This window comes from Zosterops lateralis (genome assembly GCF_965231275.1).
Source record: "Zosterops lateralis genome assembly, chromosome: 2".
NCBI classification, from domain to species: domain Eukaryota; kingdom Metazoa; phylum Chordata; class Aves; order Passeriformes; family Zosteropidae; genus Zosterops; species Zosterops lateralis.
The window spans coordinates 7,058,391-7,082,191 of record NC_139763.1 but is presented as its reverse complement, the minus strand read 5'-3'; the positions used below and the strand labels follow the sequence as shown (position 1 = coordinate 7,082,191).

Genomic DNA, 23,801 nt, shown 5'->3' with positions numbered 1-23,801 from the left:
AAAGACCTTCCCCTCCTCCCTCCAGCTGAGAGGATTTATTGTTTCTTGTCATCCTTAATGCCTTGTATCTGTAAGAAACCATTTAGTCAGGAATAGTAAGTTTATGGTTTGTTTTTGGTCACACTTTTATGCTGTTTCGTTCTACTTTGTGAATTTTTTTCCCCCCAAAGAGCTACAGATGGCAAAGAACCCAGTCATATTTCCTTGTTTTACTGTTGTGGAATTCTTTATAAGTTTTTTTAAATTTTTTAAATTTTTTTTTAGTTTTTACAGGGCTGGATGCCATCAGTTAAGTTGTTGAAATTTGTGTTGGTAAAGAAAGGAAGAGAGAGAAGAGTGTGAAGGAAGGGTGGTATTTGTGAGCTGTGATGGGAGCTGTGTGAGATTTGGGGGACTGGAGAGTGCTGAATCACATCAAGGTTATTATATAAAGCAGGTCTGAAGTCAGACAGGAACAGCCTTATAAATTTGGGCAGTTTATCTGAAATTACAAACTGTCGTGCAGTGCAAATTTACTTGGTTGAAATAAGTGTCCTTTATGTCGTTTTTTAAAGAGAGAACTTACAGAATAATTGTGAGAGTTTTCAGATTGCTTTGGGTGTAGTTTGGCCTCCTTTTATAAAGTATTTTTGCTCTCTGCTACTTGGATTTTTAGAGTTGCATGGGGTTGGTAATTGAGCATTATTTTCATACATTGTTCATTTCATGATATACAGTCTATATTTCCTTTCATGAAAAAAGCATTTTACTTTTTTTTTTTCCTCCCCATAGATTTTTCTGATGGTTGAATTTTCATAGATTTTTCTGATGGTCTGGTTTGAAATAACCAGGTTGTTTTCTGTCAGAATTTGATGCATGGGTTGTTTTGTTGCTATTACAGTAAGCATTGTGTTGATCGTATGGAACAAAAAGAGAAGGAAAAAACACTTTAGAAAATATATTCTGGATATATACTCTAGTGACAGGAGTGAAGGTGAAAGGTTAGGAGGATGCTGTATTTTGCCATTTACCAGATCAATACTCCTTCTGTGCTGATGAGATGTCATTTCCTTTCAAAGAACTACCTGTGTGGATAGTTTTGAAGGTGTTGAGTTGCATTGTGCTGCGTATTCCTAAATAGACCATTTTTTGCTGTAATCTTTGGGTACTCACAGATCACTGTAAAATGTCCTGTAAAATAATTGAGTTTCTGCAATTTTTGACTACAAAGGCACTGTGGTACCTTAACTCTGCATTTAAAAAAAAATTATTTGACTTGAAATGTTGTGAAGTAAATATCTCAGCTTGGATAAAAGCCAATATGACTTTCATTCTTGCATTCAAGTAGTTCTCTCAATGTTTCTTCTTATGTGCCTATGCTAAAATAAATCTCCCTTCTGTGCAATGTACTTCATTCTGATTTCTTTTTAAAACTCCCCTGTGTCAACATGTTGGGGGAGGTGAGGAGGACTGTGGGGGATGAAGGGATACAAAGGGCAGTTCAGGAGAGGCAGACAACAGCTCGAACTGCAGTTCGTAGATGTTGATGCTCCTGGGAAAATAAAGATATCAAGTGTAAATGTCTGCCATGATTATCAGTTTTGACATATTCTGAGGAGGCAGGATTAGAAGCTCAGCAAGGAGTAAGATATTCCTGATTTTATCCAAACACGATGGCAGATATCTGGCACCTGTAGGAAGTTATTTTAATCATCTCGTGGTTGCATTATAATGGACTTGATCATACTGAGCTCTTTTATGTAATACCTGAGGTTGGGTAGGGCTGTCCTGCAGAAGTTCCATTGCATGAGTGAATTGAGTCTAAGTGTGTATAAAACATCTGGATCTGTTGCACTGACATGGTTGTCCAGGGTAGGGGAGACCTAGAAATCCTATTCCACAGATTTGGGACTCCAAGAGGCTCACTGGAGTGATTTTTGGGAGAGTTCCTGAGAGAAGAGCCTGATTATTATCCAGTATTTAGATTAGATCTCTACTTAGGCATGACACTGCTGCTGCAGCCCTTGTCTGGTTTGATAATCTTGATTAAAGAGTGTTTGTGGCCTTTGCAGGTAGGTGAATGTTCACATATTGTCAATTAGGAACTGTGTACCTGCAACACAGAGTTTGAATAAATAAAACCTTTTTGTACAGCTATGTTAGGGAGCAGCAAATTCCTTTATGCTGATCCTCTGAAGTGTTTGAGCTGTTGGGACATCTCTGTGCTTGGGGAATGAACATGAAGATTTCTAGACACTGTTAAATCCAGGGGATTGTGGGCAAGTATGAGGAAGATTACAACAACACGGCTGTGTCCCTTATTCTGTGTTAATTCATCAAAGAGTAGCATCCTACTGGCTTAAGTTTTCTTTATAAAAAAATTTATTTTATCAGAGTAACAGAGGGTGTGCAGGTACTTGAACATTTCTATTCATATCTGAATAAATTGAACGATTGACAAGGCACAGCATTTAGAAATGCATCTTAAAATGTTGGATGTTACTGTGAAAATGACTTATTTCCTTTTCAAGGAAGACTTTACTGTTGAATAGGGTGCTAGAACTTAGATTGAGGATGCCTGAGAAAGAAAAGAGACCTCAATTTATTCAGCTACACTCAACTGTAGTATCTCTTTATCAAGCAGTGCTTGGAGTGTCAGTGTCAGTCACAAAGTCTGAATGTTCCTTGAAATGTTTAAGGAGCACTTAATTAGTGAGTTATATCCTCCAACATGAATTCAGATATAGAATTCTTGTTAGCTGTTGACTTTTGCTGGAAAGTTGCCTAGAAGGAAAGTAAATCTGTCAGGAACTCGTTACCATTTTATGAAAATGGCCTTAATCACCCTTCTTTTTAATAGAGATTTCGTTTATGCGGACAAGGTAAAAACATCAAAGAGGTTTGGTAAACTCCAGGAAGGCTTTTTGAAGACCTAGTTCAGTGTTACAGTGGATTTTAAGAACATCTGAGTGCAAATGTGGTGCAAACTGAATTTACAGTTGCAGGGCTCCACTGGTCTAGTTCAGAAAGAATAGAGAAATGGAACAGGGGGAAGTAAATCCCTTAATTTTGTACCAAGGTGCGAGGTGTTAGGTTAGTTCTGGAAAGCCCCTGTTTGGTACTCCCCTGCCTGTGGTTACTGGACAGTAGAATGAATTACTGTCTAAATTTTTACCTTTTTTCATATTTATTTCTTAAATTATTCTTGAAAATAAAATTCTGGCTATATGTATACAAATAGGAGTATTTCCCCTTACTTTCCTCAGGTAATTTTTATAAAACAGAAGAATCCAAAACCGTACAGAGAAAAAAAAATCCAGAAAAACAAACAAAAAACCAAACCAAAATCCCCTGACCTGAAATTCTTTTCAGAAAGCCAAATGCCAAAGGAAAATTCAGTTGTGTATGTGGGTGCTGATCATGGAAGAGGGATATGATCTCAGTCAGCGCAGTTGCTGGTTTGTTGCAGAAAGCAATTTTCTAACACTCCTTTTTATGTTGATCTAAAGTGTATTTGAGTGCCAGGTAATATTTTAAAATACTATTCTATAATTAGAGCTATGTAGAAATTTCTCAAGCTTATGGCTAAACCCCTTGTAATTAGTAGAAAGGCTTTTTTTGTTCGAAAGAACTCAAGTAACTAAAGACCACAGATGTTAGTTTTTAAATTTGACTTGTTGCTTGTTTTAACAGTCTTATGCAGCTTTATTTTCATTGTTCTGCTGCTTTTCTGTTTTGTTCAGTGGAATGACTTTTTTTTTTGTATGTTTCCTTAATGCTATAAAATGGGGAAATAATTAAAAAACCAGTATTCTTTAATTTTGTCTGTTTTGCTGTCTCTTTTTCTCCAGACTGTAAGTCTGTTTCTCCCTTTATAAACAGTTGGACAGAAAGCAATTACTAGACATACTGATAACAGCAAATAAGAGAACATTTTGCACCTTGGAGATCCTTTATAAGACAGCAATTTTCCACTTCATTGACTCACAACTGTTTTATTTTCTGCAGTAAACTCAAAAAATCAAGTAGTTTTTTAAACAGAATTCATCAAAAATTTCATTATTTTTTAATTAGATATAAATGCTTGGATTAATTGAAACAGTGCAGTTGTATAGGATCAGTAGAAATTGCTGGAACAGACACTGCTGGAACAAAACTTGGAGAAGTAGGATGATTTGTGAACACTGATTTTTATTCAAGCCTTTAGGTTTTTGAAACTTTTTTTTAAAAGAGAATGGATATTCTGTATAAAGAGATAAATTTCCCCTTGAGGGTCCTCAGAGAACAACATTCTAAAATTACACAAAAAGGCTTTAATATAAATTATTGCCCCATAGCAACAGAGGGTACCTACAGAAAAAGCAAAAAGAAACAATCTGTTTGATCAGAGGACGTTTAATCAGAGAAACATTGAGAAAAACTGATCAGGAAAGCAAGTTTCAGAAATTCTCACTGAAGGTGGAGTTTGCTGAGATGAAGACATTGCAAAAGGAACTGGGAGAGACATCAGTGACCTACAGATGGGTACATGAAAAATCTGCAATTCAGGATGTATTTGCAAATCAAAATGATAGGGTAGGAGTAGAATAAATAGAAAGAGGAAATGGAGAATCAGAAAGTGAAAAGTAAAATCAGGAATTAAATAAATATTCAGTGTCTCTGTGAAGCATGGAGATACTAATAATACCTTCTATATGCTCTTTAATTCTGCCTGACAATATAATGGTTGTCAGTGAAGCACATGGGATTCTGTACCACCCCTCACTTCTGACTAAAACAAGTTACTGGATTTCAGTCCTTTCACTGGAAGGATTTTGATGAAAACATTCTGCTTATGTTTTAAGAAGGTATAAAATACAACTGAAAAATAATACTTTCATGACTTCTACTGTAGACTGAGAGGGGGAGACAAGCACGATGATATTATGTGTTATTGGAACAGCAAATGAAAAACAGAGATAATTTTGTCCTAATTTTTAGATACTGATGAGAGTGGGCCATCATAATGGAGATAAAAAGCATTTTTATGGGATTTAATGGGGATAAGCATTTTCCAAGGAGACTGTTATGGAAAACAGTCTGGGAATAGTCTGAGTCTGATACAGGATGGGGAGTGATCATGTCCATAAAAAAGAAAAGTAGAAAAAGGGAGGGGGAAGGTTGAGAAATGAAAAATCTGTAAGGCCAAGTGAGATTGAACAAATAATATGAGGAAGAGGAAAATGTGTCTAGAAGGAAGAATGGCAGGATGTGGGAGAAGGAAAATTCTGGCCTTGCTGATAATTAGAATGAAAAGAAAATGAGAGAAGAAAGCCCAAACTTTAACATATGGGGAGAAGGGAGGAAGGTATATATAGAATAATACCAGAGTGGATTGTGAGCGATCTGAACTGAGACTTTTACCAGCTTTCTCCCTAACAGCAACCTCTGTGTCATAAATTCACCAGGCATGCTGGGAGAGATTGCAAAAAAAAAATTTAAAAAGAAAAATCCAAGGAAGACATTTAACTGCTTAGGTGAGGAGTCCAGTTCCATTCTCCATCAAAGGGCCTGGGTGTTTTGAGGAAGGAGTAAGAAAGAGTATGCAACAGTGAGGATCACTCAGGGAGCTAGATAAACAGATAATAAAAATCAGGCATATTTAGAGTGGAGCAAAAGACAGTAGCATAGCAAGGCTTCAACTGGTAAAACTGGGCTTTGTGCCCTGACCTTGCTGGAGAGCCCCTGGCAAGGAGACGAGTGAGTTAAAATGACCGAAACTCCACTCTCAGTAATTAAACAACAAAGATACTTTTTTTATGTATGTAGCTGTTACTGCAGATGGTGATAGCTTAACAATTTACTGTCACAAAATAAAGTGGTTTACAGTAATAAAGGATCTAGCAAGTGCACAAAGTCTTTTACTGAAATGCTGATAAAAAGTAGAGGGGAACATATTTTCTATAATAATTAGGTTTTGGGGTTGCAGTGGATGGGAGCAGTTCTGGTGAAAACTTCATTTTGATCCTGAGATGTACTGGCAAAACAAAAAGATTGGGAAAAATGAAATGCAGCAGATACAGCATCATCATGATAACAGATTTTTAAAGATTATTAATACGTTTAGCTCATGAGCTTGTCCCTTTAGTATGTCATGGTGAATGGAAACTGCATTTAGGAAGATACTGGAAAAGATAGAAAAGTTGTTAAAAGAACAAGACCCAGGAGAAATTTGGAGTATGAAGACTACTAAATGAAGGGCTAAATTTATGAATTGTGCGCCTTCTAATCTCTTCTCCATTGAAATGCTTGGTAGCTTTGGTAGCACTGTAAATGGGGTTATGTCAGCAATCCCACAGCTATGATCAGTTAGTGTGATTAATCTGGCATGAAAAAATTGGGTTTTTTAAATGCAAACTGTGTTTATCAAGACTGGGATTCTGTCTCTTAATGGTAAAAGAATTAGGCATATCTCTTCAAAATATTTAAGATAAATTTATAAATAAATAAAAGGAAATACTGGAAAGGTAATGAGATGGTGTTGCCAATGCTTGGTTGTCTATAAAATGCACAAAAATATAGAGCAAATTCATGACTGTATTTGGGTTTAAGAAAAAGATGTTTTAATATTGCATGCTAAAAATAAATGTAATTTTTTGAAAGTCAGTAAAGCAGACAAGTTGAAAGAAATATCTTTTTTTTAAAAATAAAATATTGTTAAATTAATGCCAGCAAAAAGATTAAGAAGGAAATGTGTTATTTCATGCTGTTTAATTAGAGGAAAGCACAACTGATTTCTAGTTTAGAAAAGAGCATATGTTTATCCAGGTATTTCTTAAGGAGTAAGTCTTAAAAGTTACAGGTTGGGGTTTTGTGTATTGTGGGGGAGGTGTGGGGGTGTGTGTGTCTGAAATCTGCTCCCTCTGTCAGCTAAAACAGAGAATTCTTAGCCAGTCCCATCTGAACATGATAATTGTTAATGCAGACCAGTAATGCAGCATGTCCAATTTTGTGTGCAGGAAAACTATACAAGGATCTAATAATTAACTCTCAGTAGATGAATTAGACAATGAAATTATGACAGGAGGGTGTCTTCCCTTTCCTTGGAAGGTATGAAGACGAGGTGTAAAATCTTAAAAAGAATATGACTGGCATATTTAATTAATAAAATTTGACATGTTGTCTTTGACCTCATGATAAATTTGATAAATTAGCTTTTATAAATGTCTCTTTCTATTAACTGTCATCGCACAAAACAAAGGAATTCCCCTCCACACATAAAGCCCATGTATCATTTGGATGCCAACATGCTTTAGATGCTTTTAGGGAGCACTCATGTTGCTCTGTGATTAGAAATACTTTGCATTTGTCCTAAATTAGAAAAAAACTCACTATTTCAATATCTGCAGTTCTGAAAATTTTTTATTTATTTTAAGTGTGCATTCATTCATTAAGCTACTCCTCCCTTTTAATCAATGGATTTATAGGAACTCAGAAGTTTGAAAAATCTAGTATACTGAAAATGATAAGGAGGAAATAATGTGCTTTGGGGAGAAATTTGCTGGGGCCTGGAGGAGGAGGAAGTAGGACAGAATCTCAGAGGGAACACTCTCCCCTCACCCTGGAAATGGCATTTGTTTCCAGACAATGTTCATTACATTTTCTAATGGGGACTTCACCCTGGAAATTCAGCAGGAATGCTCCTCCTGTCCCTCTGTATGTGTGATCTCTGTCTAGAAGCCCAAACACTCTGGGTGGAAAAAACACAAGTATCATCAGGATTGATGGAAAAGTCTCTTCAGAAAAGCTTTTTATTCACGTTGAATTCTCCTGCTGCAGAAGTTTCCTTTGTGCAGAATAAAAACTGTCATCATTCATGTGCCAGTATTTAGATTAATAGCATGCTTCCTTTCTTCAGTCCCTGGGATGAGGATTCAGGATGCTGAAATATTAGATGTGCTGAAGTGTGGCAGTGGAGAAGCTCATCAATTCAGAATGCTGGGAGAGAGGCGTTTTTAGTTGAGTGGAACATTCTGCCTCAAACAGGGGATGCATCTCCAGCAGGCAGGAATAATACTTGAATGTTGGTAACATCCAATGACCAAATGTCTCTCTTTCTAAATATAAGCAATTATTTTGGAAATGCTTGTGATGCTTTTTCAAAAGCCTGTTGTTTGCAGAAGCCACAGTGACTTAGTGCTCTCTATGATTGCTCGTTCCTTGTATGGAAAAAGTTAAAACCCATCACCCTGGTTTTCATATTTCTAGTTTGTAGATTCCTGTTTGATCTATAACATGATAGAGTCTCATTAATGAATGGCTTTTCTTCAGAAATAGTTCTTTTACATTTTCAGATCCATTCTTTAAAAAGGGGAAATGTTTGCTGAGTTTTAGAAACAAATAACCGCTTTATTTTGCACATTCTGTGTTTTTGAATTTGCTCTCTCCGGAACTGGCATTTCAGTTCTAGTTTTTTAAATACTCTTTCAAGCATATACCTAATTAAAGTATTGAGCTTGCATCCTTTCCTCCTTTTCTGAAGGATGCAGATTCAGCCTCTTCCATGTGGTGGGTGTGGGTGGGAGAGGAGTGGTGGAAGTGCGAGTGGATCTAGTGCAAATAGATTGAGAAGGCAGCAGGTGGGAAGATTGGGAGACAAAGAGCTTGAGGTCTCTTTAAAGAGTCTGTGAGTAGCTGGTGTGAGGCAAATAAGTTCATGCTTTTAAGAAAAGGCAGACAATTCAAAATGGTTTTAGATTAGTGTTTGACCATTATTATGCTCTGAAATAAATGTAGCTGTTTTCTCTTTTTTTCTCATTCAGTCTTTATTTTTGGATTAAGTTCTACTTTTTCCTTATTGAAGCATTAATTTAGACTCTTTAGAATTCTCAGGGTCATCAGAAGAACAGCAATAAGGCTCTATTAGCAGACATAACTACACTGATGCTAATTAACATGTTTTCTAAAAATACTTTAGGTGTTGTTTTTCTCTCCTCCCTAGGAATATTGGGTTCTATTTCATTTATTTGCCTGTTGGATCCTTGATTATTGGGATCAGGCACAGATCTGTTTCCAGGTATCTTAATGATGTAATCAGAACTTCATGAACTTTTTCTGAAAACAAACTGGAAAATCTGATTCCAATCCTGGTAAACGCTGTGGAAAAGGAAATGGGTTTCAGTCATATCTGCAGTTTCGAAAGGAAAGAAGATGATAAGCTGATTATAATTCTGAAATATTTTTGTTAAAGCTAAGGGATGGAAAACCAAAGAGGTGACAAAGAGGGAGGAATGTCTTTACACAAAGCCTGCTGGTATTTTCTGTGTTTTCTGTTCTGTTGTCATCTGCTGCAGGAAATTCATGCCTGCTGCATCTTCCAGAAGGTTTTGTATCACTGGTTGTATGGAAAGTTGCATTAGTTTTGCAGAATGCTGCATACTCACAGTTTTAATTGTTTCAAAAAACAGCTGAATAAATTCAGGGGAAAAAAATATCCATTAAAAGCAATTAAATACAAAGACATTTTGCTTGGCTTTAGAAGCCTTTGAACCACAAATCACTGGAGGTTGGGATGGTATTCTTGCCCAGGGGGAGGCTTAATGGTAGAAAAGGGAATGAAGTTATATGTAACTGGAACAGCAACATTTTCAAAGTTCAGTGTTATTTCTGAATTGTATGGTAGCCTGTCCCTTCCCTCCAGGATCACCTACCTGAAATTGTGTTTCCATTTACTAGCTTAGTCTTTACCTTTTGGAAGGATAATTTTCTGATTAAATGCAAATTGGGTGTTGTCTGGAGCAGAATTACTCTGTGAGGCTATACAAGAACCAAGAATTTCAGTACATGATCTCTTCTCTCCCCTTGAAATCCATAAAAACACAGTAATATAAATTAAATCATCCATCTAGTTCATAATGGAGCATTATAATCCTGTCTCAATTCTGGTTTTGATCTCAAAATCTGGGCAAACAGAGCCCTCTGTCTGAATCATGTAAGAAAAGCTTGTCTTGAAGACACCTCATTTCACTCAGGGTGAGTGTGATTCAGAGGAATGTAAGCCTTTTTCTCTCCTGAACTTCTTCCCTGTGCATTGTTGTCAGACAGATTCCTTGGGAGTCTTTCTTGTATCACCATGGCTGTAATGCTGTTTTTTAGAGAGAGAGAACCTGTAGGTTCTGCTTGCTGGTGATTTTTCCTGACCTGGGCTTCCATTAAAGAGCAAACTGATGATGAATGTCACTTGTGAGGTCAAGACAAACCCAGATGGGTGCTGTCACAGGAAGGCAACTTGTCTTAAACTGAGAATAAATATTAAGTGCTGATTGGATAAACAGAAAAAAAATTAAAATTAAAGGAACACAACTGATATTTTTTGAATTATGCGTCTGTTCAGCAACTTTCCTAATTTTAGTGTTTTGCTAGACATGTGGCTCCTAATTCCTGTGGCATCTTTCTGTGTTCCCTGTTAACCAACCTCCTGAACCTTGACTTTTTTATCTTCCCCTGGAATTCTGGTTGTGTATTCTTAGTCTTACAGCCTATACATACAAACTGAGAGATGTGTGTGTTTTGAGATGTTTTGGTGATTGAAGCTCAGGAGCAAGTGCCAGGGCTGGGACTTTATTACTTGTCTGGAACCCAGGGAATCACTGAGGTATTGGAGCAGTGTCTTGAAGCACAGATTTATTCCGTGGTGACTCATTGTTCTGGCTGTGAAAAGAAGGTGGTCGACAGTTTTGTAATCATTGGGAAGAATGTCCCAAATAATCTGCCTTGTCAACAAGGGATTACTCTGTTCTAAGTGGAAAAAAGTTTACTGTGTTGTGTCAGTCAAGTGTGAGATAAAAACCAGTTCATTGGTCTGGGCTATGAAACCCAGCTAAATCCAGAAGCGTTGATTTCTCTACCAAAGTTGAGGCACTTTGTCTAGAAACAGAGATTCAAGGGTGGGGTGGCTGTGTCTAAGAAAGTCACAGATCTCATAAAGCCAGGTTAAGGCAAAATCCTAATGCAGAAACTCCCACTTCACTTAAATGCAGGTGAATAAGACAGGACTTAAACACACTGTTAGCCCAAGATTTCTCTTTGTTTACCAAAAAGAATCTGAATTTTAGGCCTGAAAAGTGTGTGTTGGAGGCCAGACACATAGTGAAGACACTAAACAGGTTTAGAAGTGCTTGAGACACGTGGTATATTATTAATAGAAACTGGGAAGTAGAAAATGGTAGAATTAGATAAACAATTACCACCTTAAACAATTAAATATACCCTGGACTGCCTAAAGCTCATCCTGAAGTGGAAGTGGATGTGTTTGAGTTTAAGAACAGGATCAAATGTAATATTGAAAATATGTTAAAAAGAGAGTAGCACAAAACTTCTTATCCTAAATGCTTCTGCAGGACATCAAGCACAAATTGGACCTTCCAGAAAATGAATTTGTATTGTCTTCTTTGCCCTGCTGTTGATCATGAAGGGACTTTTTTAGGCTCCCTGCCTGCCATGTTCCCTATCATAGCAGGCATTCCATGGCTGTGGTTTGTCTCCCAAGGAGTAAATTTGTTGTATTTTATGTTGGGAGTTCTTTCTAGCAGAGCAGTACTTAGGTACCCTTAATTGCCATAATCTTCCTGTGTTAGTGCTTGTTCTCTGGTAGATTTGAGAGACAGATTTCTTCTTTTGTTAAGCAAAGTACTGTAAAGAGATTGTTAATTTCCAGGTAGGATGATTATGCCTTCCTATTTTGAGATCTGCTAAGTGACCACAAGGTGATGATCCCAGGTTTATGAACTGCTCACATCATTGTCTTCATGGCCTGGAACTGTCTTTCTGTGGGTGTGAATTGCTTCATCTTTGATACCTGCAATTGAGAAATGGTCCTGAAATTGCTTGATAATAGACAACTGGACTTTAGAAGATCTAAAATGTAAAAAAACTGTAAAGTATTTTTTTTAAAATTTTACTCTAAATAAGCAGGTAGATTCAGATTACACTGTAATCACATGCTCAGAAAAGATGGGAAAGAAAAACCTCATGTTTTTGATCTTAGAAAACAAATGTAAATTGGTGTATATTGAACAGTGTCATGGAAAAGTTGTAAATGTGGGACTGGTATAATGATTTTAATGATTGGAAGTGAAAATGAATATTTGTATTGCAAAAAATAGAAAATAAATTTTGTGCACTGAATGGTATAGATTTAAAGTACAGATTTTGGAGAATTATGATAACAAATTCAGTTTCATATGGCATGTTGATATTTTTAAACAGTAGTATTTGAACGGATTTGTATCCACCATCTCACAGCTCATGGTCTTGAGGGATCTAGCCTTAGTATCAGAAAAAGTAGAGTATGTAGAGAAAGCTAAAAGCCCAAACAGTATTTGGTTTAAATAAGAGCAATTTAGAAGCCTGTACTGGAAAGGATGGTCTTATATAAAGGATAAGTATTGTTCAATGTGACGTTTTTCTAGAATCCAGTCATCCTCCTCTCTCAAGCAGAAGAAGAATGAAATTTGAGATAAATGATCAAAGCATACCCAAGAACTGTTTGCAGGGGAGACAGACAGGAGGGAGGGTGAGTCTACACCTGCCATGTAGACAGGTTAGAAAGGGATTCTGCTGACTCTTGCAAATGTAAGGGGGTGTCCAGACACACCAAGGAGCAGAATTATAACGTAAAATTAATCTGTGGAACTCACCAAGTTGTCTTTAAATAAGAGCTCTCTGAGATTTGCAAAAGGATATTGAGTTAACAGGAGGAGAAAATCCCCATTTGATGGTGTTGGTTAATTTCCCCTCTTCTTTTTCTCTTGTCTCTCCTCTCTCAGGCTGTCAGCTGAGTTTAGGAATAAACTGCCCCAGAGGAAAAAATTTTAAAGCTACCAACTTTGAGAGGTTTCTTACCTAGTACGGTTAGGTAGTAGTCAGGAGTGAAGAAAGTCTAGAGGATTTAAAAAATGTTTCAGTTCCTGATACAGGAGGATCGTGGTGTTTCCATTTGCAGTTTGTCAGAGTTAATTTTTCAGAAATGAAACTGTTGACAGAAGTAATTAAGTAAAGTCAGGTACAGCAGCAGTGATGCGAGGAAAGGTAAGAAGAACAGGGATTTGTGAGGGAGGATGAGGAAACCTGAGCTCTGGATCAGAGGAGGAAAGAGCTGCAGTGCAGAATAAGCAGAGATAGGGAAGGCAAAAGAAGTGTCCTGTCATTTGGCTTGTTTGTATTTTTTCTTGTTTTGCCTTTAGAAACTGATGGCTCTTAAACTCACTAGTCTATATATTCACAAAGTGGGCTGAAAATTGACTGAGGTACAGTATTCTGTTAAGCAATGATGATTTGATGGAATTGAAATGCTCTGTGGGAATGGTTGGTGGGCTGCCCAGCTGCTTTGCTCTACTCTTGGCTGCTGGCCATCCAGTCTGCTCCCCCAGCTGCCTGTCATGTGGGCCTGCTGCCTTGGCTCTTGTATCCCTTTTTAAGTATTTGTACATTCTAACAAATAAAACAGCAAATCACCAATTAGAACACCAATTAGCCATCGCTACTTAACCAACTACCGTCTTAATTGGACAGTCATTTCCAGTAATAATTGATTGATCCCTAACTAGCAACCATTAATCAATGATCTTGCATTTCAGTTCTTAAAACAAACCTTTAAAAATCGACACATTCTTATTTAAATTTTTGATGCATTTGTAAGAATACATAAAATATATACCCCAAAATATGCTGTCAGATAACGCTTTCATTTTTTAGATGTTACTGATTAATGTAAAAATAAAGTCAAGATCAAAACAGCTAGAGAGGTTTTTTTCTAAAGCTAATATTTGGAATTTTGTTCCAAATGTGGGGTTTTGTTCAGTTTGCAGTTTACAGAACAAACTGTTTTTATGCTGGAGCTGATGAAGCCTGGACAATGAGGAGCTGGTGTCTGTTGTCCTTTCACACCTCCTGTCCTTCCTTCTCCCACTTAAGCACACACAAAATGAAACTCCTCTGCTTTTCCTAGTGAAGCATCCTGAATGGCATCTTGTTTCCTGTGGCATCTCTGAGCAGGAAAAGCACATGCTTGATTTAAAGCTGTGCTGCTGGGCTAAGTGTCTTTTCCCAAAGAGGAGAGAGTAATTAAACTCCATGTGCTTTCTAAAAGTAGACCTTGGCTTGGGGGTTCTTTTTCCTACCCAACAGGCATTTTCAGTGACATTCCTCCAGTTTTTCAACTTTGAGAAGTCTTGCTTTCTCTGAAACTCATTTGTAGGCAGCTAACAGGTTCAAGAGTTACTCAGCTGGAAAGAACAGCATAAAAGCAGCAACAGCATTCTTAGGGGACTTGGTTAAAAATTAACCTTTGAAGTTTTCCATTAAGCAGAGGTCCAGATTCAGCTGGGTTTTTGTTACTGCCCAGCATAGTGTGGGGATTCAAGGGGAAAAACCATAGAGAGTTTTGCCATTTAATTTTTGTGATTATTTTCCTTTGTTTTCTGCTGGTCTGTTAGTGTGTATTTGAATCTCTTCATAGTCAATCATGTCTTAGTATATTCAGTTTGTCCACTCCCATTTTCTACTAAGTGCCTGAGGTAGAGCAGCTGTGTAATTAATGATAGTAAGGCTTTTTTCCAACACTAGTGATTCTCCAGCAGTGAGAAACTGACAGGGAAATAATGGGGCTACTTGTCAACTCAGTGGGATTCCTATCTTTGCTGGAACGGGTTGGGAAAATGGTGAATCAAGGACAGAAAATTCCATGCTAGTAGCTCTACTTCATAAAATGCTTTGAAGATGATGGATGTAAATGGTGATGATCACTTGGCATATGAAAGAGAATAAAACATTTCAATAAACTGTCTTAGTCCAAGAAAGATGTTTCAGAAATGTTTGTGTTTACACATGAGCCAGTGTTTGTTTCTTTACTTTGAAAACATTTGTTGAGGTGATCTAATAGTTTTTGTGAGGTCAGTATATCTAGATGGGAAAGAGGAAAGCTAAATCCTTTATTAAGTATGAAATAAAATTAGTACTCATCAAAGAAAAGCAGAGGTTGAGAAGACCTGCTCAGTGTTTAATTTGCTTGTGCTGATCAAAATTTGGGCCCCACCTCAAGGTTATTGGCAGAATAGGAAGTGCATACAGGACAGCAGGATGGGGGAATCTCTCTTCTTCAGTCCGTATTTGTTTTTGTTAATAACTTTCTCCAAGCTCAAGAACAGTTCATCCTGACTTGAGGGAAGTGGGTAAAAGGGAAAGGAATTCTACATGGATGAAGTCAGGCATAAAAAGAAAGCATACAGGAGGCAAAAGCAAGGCTAGGTAACTGGAGAATTTTAGAGAGATCATCCCAGCATCCAGGGATTGCATAAGGAAAGCCACAGCCTACATGGAGTTGAATTTGGTGAGGGATGTGAAGGGCAGCAAGAGAGCTTCTGCAAGTGTATCAGCAGCAAAAGGATGATGAAAGAATATGCAGGTCTGCTGCTAAATAAGGCAAATCATAGAGGATATGGGAAACAGTGAGGTACTTCATATTAGCAGCTTGGGCTTTACTGGTAGGACTCACCTTCAAGGCCCTTGAGACCAGTCAGCAGGTCTGGACCCAGACCCAGGAAGATTTGCTCTTATAAGAGGATCAAGTTTGGGAACATTTAAACAACTATCTACAAGTCCATAGGACCTGGTGGGATATATCAGAGTGCTGAGGGAGCTCATCTCTGTCACTGTGAGACTACTCTCAATTATCCTATTAAGGTCATGGTGGTGGGGAAGGTTCCTGAGGCCTGGAATAAAGCAAATTTCACTCCTACCCTCAAGAATGACAAGAAGGAAGATCTTGGGAGCTACAGGCCAGTCAGTTTCACCTCCATCCTTTAAAAGCACATTCAGGGCAGGCAAGTCACTGGAAGTAATCACCATGAATTTATGAAGGAGGAATAATGCTTGATGAACCTGATAGCTGTTTGCAACACAGCGAGTAACTTGGTGGAGAGGGTGAGAGCCACAGATACTGTTTTTGTTTATTTTAGTAAGGCTTTCTACACTGTCTCCTATAATATGCTCTCACACAAACTGATGAAATACAGACTAGATAGGTGATCATTGTGGTAGATTGAAAACTGGCTTACCCAGGCTCAGAGGATTGTGATTAGCATGTCATGGTCAAACCCCCCAACTTCAGCATTACACAGCCACTTGCTCACTACCTCCATTGCCCCTGATGGGAAGGGAAGAAGAATTGGGGAAAAAACAAAGGGTAAAACCATGTGGGCTGAGATAAAAACGGTTTATTGAAAGTGAAACAAATTAAAACACAGTAACACTAATGGTAATATTAACAATAATGATGATTTTAACAAAAAGCAGAGAGGAAGGAAAAACCTGAGAAAAGCAAGCACTGAACAGTCTGAGCAGTGATCAGCCCCTCCTGGCCAAGCCCTCTGTGTTTATATACTGGACATGACTTTGTGTGGGATGGGATATCCCTGTGCCCAGTTTGGATCAGCTGTCCCAAGCCTTCTGCCTCCCTGAGACATGGAAAAGTCTTGACTTAGGATGAGCACCACTCAGTAACAACTGAAGCATCTGTGTGTTTACATTATTCCCATCCTAAATCCAAAGCACAACGCTGCGCCAGCTACTAAGCAGAAAATGAACTCTATTCCAACCAAAACCAGGACATATCACAAAGTCCAGCTGGAGGCCAGCCATTAGTGGTTTACCCCATGGATTGAGAGTGGGACCAGTGCTCTTTAGCACCTTGGGTTAATGACCTGTGTTACAGGGTAGAGTGCACCTCCAGCAGGGTTGCAGACATTACCAAACTGGGAGGAGATGACACAGCTGTGCTGCTCTTCAGAGGGGGCTGAACAGCCTCCAGGAGCCTCCTGGTGTTTGACAGAGGCCAAGTCCTTTGTCTCTGGAGGAACAGCCCAGTGCACCAGCCCGGGCTGGAGCTGGAGAGCAGCTTTGCAGAAAAGGCCCTGGGTGTCCTGGTACATGAGGTGACCATGAGCCAGCAAAGGCTGCCAGTGCCATCCTGGGCTGCATTAGGAAGAGCATGGCCAGCAAGCTCAGGGATGATCTTTCCTCTCTGCTGAGCCTTGGTGAGCTGCATGCAGAGTTCTGGGTCCAGTGCTGGGCTCGCAGGTGGAATGGAATGGGGAGATAGTGGAGCAAGTCCAGTAAAGGCCATGAGGATGTGTAAAGGCACAGAACATCTCTAATGCAGGGACTGGAGGCTGAGAGGGCTGGGTTTGTTCAGCCTGGAGAAGGCTCAGGAGTGTCTTACCCAGTTTTACAAATAAACAGAGCTAAAATCTTCCTGGTGTTGCCTAGTCAAAGAAGGAAAAGCAGCAGGCACAAATAGAAAACACAAAATTCCTATTAAACACGTGAAAATTTGTTTCTTTAATTGTGAAGGTGATTGAACAGTGGAGAAGGTTGCCTAGAGGGTTTGTGGGGCCTGTGTCCTTGGAGTCAGTCAAAATCCAACTGGACATCATCCTTGGAATGCTCTAGTTGTCCCTTCCTTGAGAAGAGGGTTGGATTAGGTGATCTCCAGAGAGACTGTCTCTTTTTGTGCAAAAATTTGATAAATTGGTTTAGTTATACAGCATCCAGTGTCAAGTATAGCTTTCTGTTTGGAGCTGGGGGTGCGTGTTTTTTCATAAAGTCATGTATCATACAAAATAAATTAGAAGCTTTGTGATTGTTAACAGCATTCAGGGAATCTGTAGGGAGACTATTATATTTGGTTAGATGAATCATCTGAATAAAATGTCTGTCAAGGTGAATTTAATCCTTTGTGTGTTGCACAACACCTTTGCTCACTTGATTCATGTCAGAAAAATTCTGTTTTCTGTTAAAATACTTAAATTATTTGGAATATTTGTACCAAGGGAAAAGTGAAGATGTTTACATCAAGTGAGATATTTTAAGGCACATAAGTCAGATGCCCATAGCAGTGAACACAATTTAGACACTGCTTGGCTGTTTGTGTGACAAACGTGGAGATACTCTAGTTGATCAGAAGTCCCTTTTGCCAATGGACCTAGGTTCATTTATGGATAAAGAAATACGTGGTTTGCAAAACTGCATGGATTCCATCATCAGTGAAGAAGATTTGAGTTACTTAATGTTTTGTCAGTTTGTCATTTTCACAGGACTGTGCTCCCTACAAGGTAGTTGTAACACAGTGAGGGTTTGAAATAACAAATGTCTGTTGAATTAATTACAGTTTGTGGGTTTCAATAATTTTCCTTAGCCTTGTCTTGATGTACCTGTCCTTCCCTGTGTGTCAAAAAGCTTCTGTTTATAGATAGTGCTGGAAAGCCACTTGGAGGATAACAAGGCTCCCACTTCAGCTTGTTCACACAGGTCACAGGTCTTGCCATGTGTGTTTTAGTCCACGAGTTAAAGTTTGGGGAGAGAAGCGTTTCGGTGGAGCAGCCGTGTTCCCAAGAAGTAGAAAGAGAAGTTTTCATTCAGAGGGGGAGCTGCAGGGAATGTGGAAATGCATCACTGCTGAGAAATTGTAAAGGGTAAATGTACACTTTCCTAAAGAGGAGATGGGTATGATGGCCAAGACAGCGTAGTAATTTCAGAGATAGGTAATACTTACAAAGGAAAAAAAAACCTCACAATTTGTAGATGGTGTGGAATTTTTATTTGATTTCTCTTTGTTTTTATTTTGGCTTAATTTCTAGCAAGAATTTTTCTGTCATATGAAGAAAAGTGGCTTTTATGAATTAAGAAAGATGGATTTCTTCTGGAAGTAGTAGGTGTATTTTGGCAATATTTACTCTCAGAAAAGATCTTCTTCAAGAAAATGAGGAATTACTTTGTAGCTATTTACCAAGATATTACATATGACAGAATAAATTTGTCACAGAAATAATGACTTATATTTTTTAATTGCTTTCACGTGGCTACTGGGATGTAGACACACATCCAGTAACAAATTTTGGAATATTGTGAGCATTGCTCAAGGAGCAGTCATGCAAACATGTTAGAGATAGCTGTATTTAAAAATCCTGTATAAATGTGATGATTTTTCAGGTACCATAAAGCTTCCCAAAGACCTTGAAGAAGACAAAACTAATGATCCTAATTTGTGATACACACAGGGATCTTAGTATTTTTGCAGGTGATTGGAAGTTGCAGCACATGTAGATAGGTAGCTCTCTTTTTCATGTTTATACAAATCTAAATAAATTTTATTTGAACTCTCTCCTCTTTCTCCTGAGCACATATAATTTCTATGCTAGAGCTTGTCAGCTCCCAAAGGCCTGGAACTGTTTATGCACAAGGGCCTAAGTAGAATTTTTTATTTGGTACAAACTCTCTAGGGAACTGTTACTATGTATTGAGTAGTGTCAGGAGGAAGAATTAGGCAGCACAGTGTCAAAACTTCATCTTTCATTCTTTTTTTAATTTTATTTTAGTAAAGAAATAAACATATTCACACGTTTAAGCACAAAAACTGTTCTTTTGCTTTGAACAGGTGGTAGAGAGACCCTGTGACCACAGGATGCAACATAAAGTGTAAAACCTTGTTCTCCTGGCTAGGTTTTCTGAGGAGCAGTGGCCGCCTGCCCACCTGTGTCTTGTGCAGCCTGGTGTGCTGTGGGCTGGGCTCAGGGTTCCTCCACAGCTCTAGGGCAGTCAGATGCTGCTGGAGGCAATCTAAATATGTCATCAAAGGCTTTTTGACTCCTGTCAGTTGTAAACAAGTGAAATGCAGTCGCTGATCTCTCATAAGGGTTCTGAATGCCATGTTTTTTCCATAGTTTTTCTTCAGGTTTCTACGAACCAACTACATGGGAACTTTTTATCCTCCTGTTTTGGTTATTACATAGTATGGTGGGATACACTCTGATTTCTTCATAAATATCGACTTTCTAGTAAAAGGAAAGGTTTATTTTACCTACACCTGTCCCTTCTCCATAGAGTCACAAAGAATCACAGAATATTCAGGGTTGGAGGAACCTCTGGAGATGATCCAGTCCAACCTCCTGCCAAGGCAGGGTCACCCAGAGCAGATGACACAGGAATGTGTCCAGGTGGGTCTGGAATGTCTCCAGACAGGGAGACTCCACACTGTCCCTGAGCAGTTGTTCCAGAGCTCTGCCACCCTCCATGGAAGGAAGTTATTTTTCACATTGAGGTGAAACTTCTCATGTTTTAGTTTATGCCCATTGCTCCTTGTCCTGTTGCTGGGCACCATCCCCTTGGCACCCACCTTGGAGATATTTATATGTATGGATAGAAGAATTGGTGCATTTGCCTGTGTGTGTCACTGGTTAAGGAGCTGCATGAAAAAGGCTGGCAGGAGGCTGTGATATTATCTCATGTTTTTATCCACCTTGTACTGACCCATAGATGTTGCTTTCTCTCAAGTGAAATATTTATATGTGACTTTAGAGGTTTCAGTGATGTTTAGGAAGTCATTAGGGTAAGTTTGATTGACATTTTGGTGGGAGCCTTGTAGGCTTAAAGAGCTTTTACCTGTGTACCAATCTTTTACTTGTGCTAATGCTGTTGTTAATGGCGGTCCACAAATAAACTTGCCTGGGAAACTGGTCCAGTTAAAAAATCCTTTTTATCTAGATACTAATAATTCAGATCACTTCTGGCATCCAGTTGGCTGTAGTACTCTAAAGATGATTGTGTCAGCACAAATGAGAGAGGCAGTGCTAGGGAATGTTTATGAATAAGCAGTGCTGGGAATTATGGCAAAAACTGTTCTTTTTAATTTTTAAATTGCAAGGACCTGGCTGGATACTACCTGGAGACTGCTTTGAGTTTTAATGTCTTTTTCTACTCTTACTCTCTAGATGTGCCCCCTGAACAGATTTTCATTTGCAAGCATAACTTCTAAGTTAATTCCTGTGTTTATAAAACACCAGTTTGGAATCTGGAACGGGGTTTCAGCTGTGTGTGGCAGATAAGTGAGTTACTGGTGAAAAACATCTGGACCCAGATGTGGCAGCCACACATTGATAGAGCGAGTCCAAGATGGCTCTTGGTGATCTGAGTGTGGGGGTGGCCACTTGTTGGCCAGAACAGGGGAATTTTTGTGCCCCTGTGTTTGTAGATAAGTGTCACTGGTGAGCTGATGTATTTCTGTGGGAAATACAGAATACTGGCTGCACCTTTGAAAGCTGGAGGAAAAAGCTTTGTGTAGACTTGGCCTGAAATGCCTCGAGAACAGAGTGCATGGAACGTTGGGGATCTGTTTCCATTTCTGCTTCAAAGGGCCTATAAACCAGTTATTTGAGTTTCAGTGGAAGGCCTGTGAGATGGGTGGAGTCTTTCTCATTGCTGAATTTTTTTTCCTTGATTGCTTAAAACAAACAAGACCCAAAAGTCTCTAATGTGCTTATTCATACCAGATACATAAAAAGATGCATGGAAATACATTTTTCACTTCTGAGTCACCTGTTGACAAAATGTGTATACCACACTTTTTTAGAAAAGAAATTTGAAATGTTGCTCAGCGTTAAGTAGTGCATGTAAGTAGCAGAATGCACGATATCAACTTGACAATTTCCTTCAATTGCATAAGCATGGAAAATGGAGAGAGATATTTGAGCCATCTAGTGGTTGGTATGAAACATTTAACCATTTTTTGGTAGTTCATAGAAAATGTAAATTATGTCAGCTTAGAAATAGCATTTCTGATTTATCTGTGTCTTGTAGCATGGTGGTAGAATGAAAAAAACCCAAGCATTCAAATTCAGATTTGAGGCACAGTCTGTTTGGATTTCTATTTTCTTTTTACTCAAGATTCTAGTGAAAAGAGATATCTGATAACATAAAAATTAAATCAGAAGTAAGTAGCCAAAGAATGCGTTTTGCTTGCATGAGATCTTCATGAATTTTGAGGGTTGTTAGAAAGCTCAAGGAAAGGACTGTAATGAGATAATTTGTTTTCTGCTTTTCACTGAAAAATGTTTGGAGAGGAAAAAAAGGCCTTAAATTCTACCTCAACAGCTATTTATAGCAGGGACTAAATCACAGGAGTAATCTTTACTGGAACACATGGAATGTCTTTGGGAGAAATTTGTCAAAACTAATAGAGGAAACTGAAAACTGATTTCTTAAGATGGGATGTGTTCCTAGTAGAGATAATCTTACAATTTTTAAAAGGACATTTTGTAGATGAAGATTTGGGTAATGATCCTGCTTGGTCCTGATCTGCATTAAGCATTTCATATGGGCTGTTGCCAGTAGGAGCTTGGCTGCATGTTGAACTTGATGGTATTCTGCAAAAGTAAACAAATTTTATGTGGATATCACCTTGAATTAATTCTTTGTGGGAAAGTACAACCATACATTGGGACACTGTGATGTCTTCCAGCCCTTGTGAGTCCTGTCCATGTTCAAATGCAGCTTAAAAGATACTTTTTAACCTTAGCATATTAGATATTAATATTATCAACAAGCAGTTGATACATGGTGGTAGATATGGTTAGAGTGTGATAGTATTTCAGAACAGATAAATTCATGGTCCATACTGACATTTCACAATTTGCCCATTTGCATTTGAAGTGAAGCATTACATGTACAAATATTAAATCTTGCCCTGTATTTTATTGAGAGGAGAGCTGCAGCTTAAGATATTTTTAAGGTCAGTCTCAAAAGACTTAAGGCCAAAGGAGAACAAGAAAAAAATGGGAAAACCAGGCACAGAACAACAGGCAGGACAGTGATGGTTTATTTTGTGGTGCTATGAGGACCATCTGAAAGCTTTATGTGAGCTTGATACTAAAATTACATTTTGGCAAATCACTTGCATCTTGGTTCTGTTGTGCCTTGAAAGTTGGTTGTTGCTAACCCTGAGCATCAAAATATCAGGGAGATTTTTCTGAATCTCTTTCTTGGACTGTGAATTCTAATAGATTTCATAAGGGGATGTCAAATTCTTTACAAATTGTAGAGTTTTTAGTTGGCACATTTTTGTTTGAATTTTGCAGTGTGACAATGAAGGATTTTCGTGATCACTGTTGTTCTCAGTCTCTACAATGATCTAAACTTTGTTGAGATGTGAAGTATCAGAGGGGACACTGGAGAGTCCTGTTAAGTTCTGTCTGAAAAATGAGCTGGCCTGAAGATGATGAAGGCTCCTGGCAGGCTGTATTTTTGTAGGCTCCCATGTTGCACACATGAAAATCTGTCTTATGTCTTTATTTAAAATGGCTTTTCAGTCAGGGCATTACGTGTGCTCAGCTTCTGAGCTTCCCTTCTTCCTGATCTTCCTGTTGCCAGAGCACACTTAGAACGTGTAAAAAACGTGGAGTGTGCAACTGGAGATCTTTTATCTTTATGATGTCCACGTTGTGCTTTTGGTCCATTAAACAGGAATGTGGGTTTACAGTAGTATTAAAGTGTCTTCTTTTGTTGTTTATGCAGTTCCCTCTCCGCTCCTCCTGTTAACATCTTCCAGTGCTCTGATTGCTGTAGTGTCTGGTCATACCACAGCATTTTCCTGGAAGCTGTCCATTGCTGAAGCTATGATCCAGCTGCATTCATGAAAGGATCTTTGACATTTCCCCTGGTTTTAATTTGCATTTAGAAGATGCAAATGAGGGATAATGAAATTGTCACACTGGATCCTGTTTCTGATGAATGCTGCTCTTTGAATTGTCTTCTGGTTACCAGTTATTTTAGAGGAAAAAAATTGATTATAACTTTTATATTTGGATTGGGTTTAAGTATAATTAGTATTCCTTTTGTAGAACTCCTTAGAAATTTGACTTGTTAAAGAACTGCATACAAGTGGCAGAGAGATTATCTTGAAGTGCAGTCTTCAACAATTGAAATTCCAGCTCTTCTCCATGTGTCAGAGCTTT

The 23,801-nt window shown here is 38.4% G+C and overlaps 1 protein-coding gene across 14 annotated transcripts in view; it reads left to right on the top strand.

The window, feature by feature from the left end:
- Nucleotides 1-23,801, top strand: part of KDM6A (lysine demethylase 6A) — a gene marked incomplete at its 3' end in the record, with an annotated part of 151,201 nt that overhangs the window by 48,179 nt on the left and 79,221 nt on the right. The window lies entirely within an intron of this gene.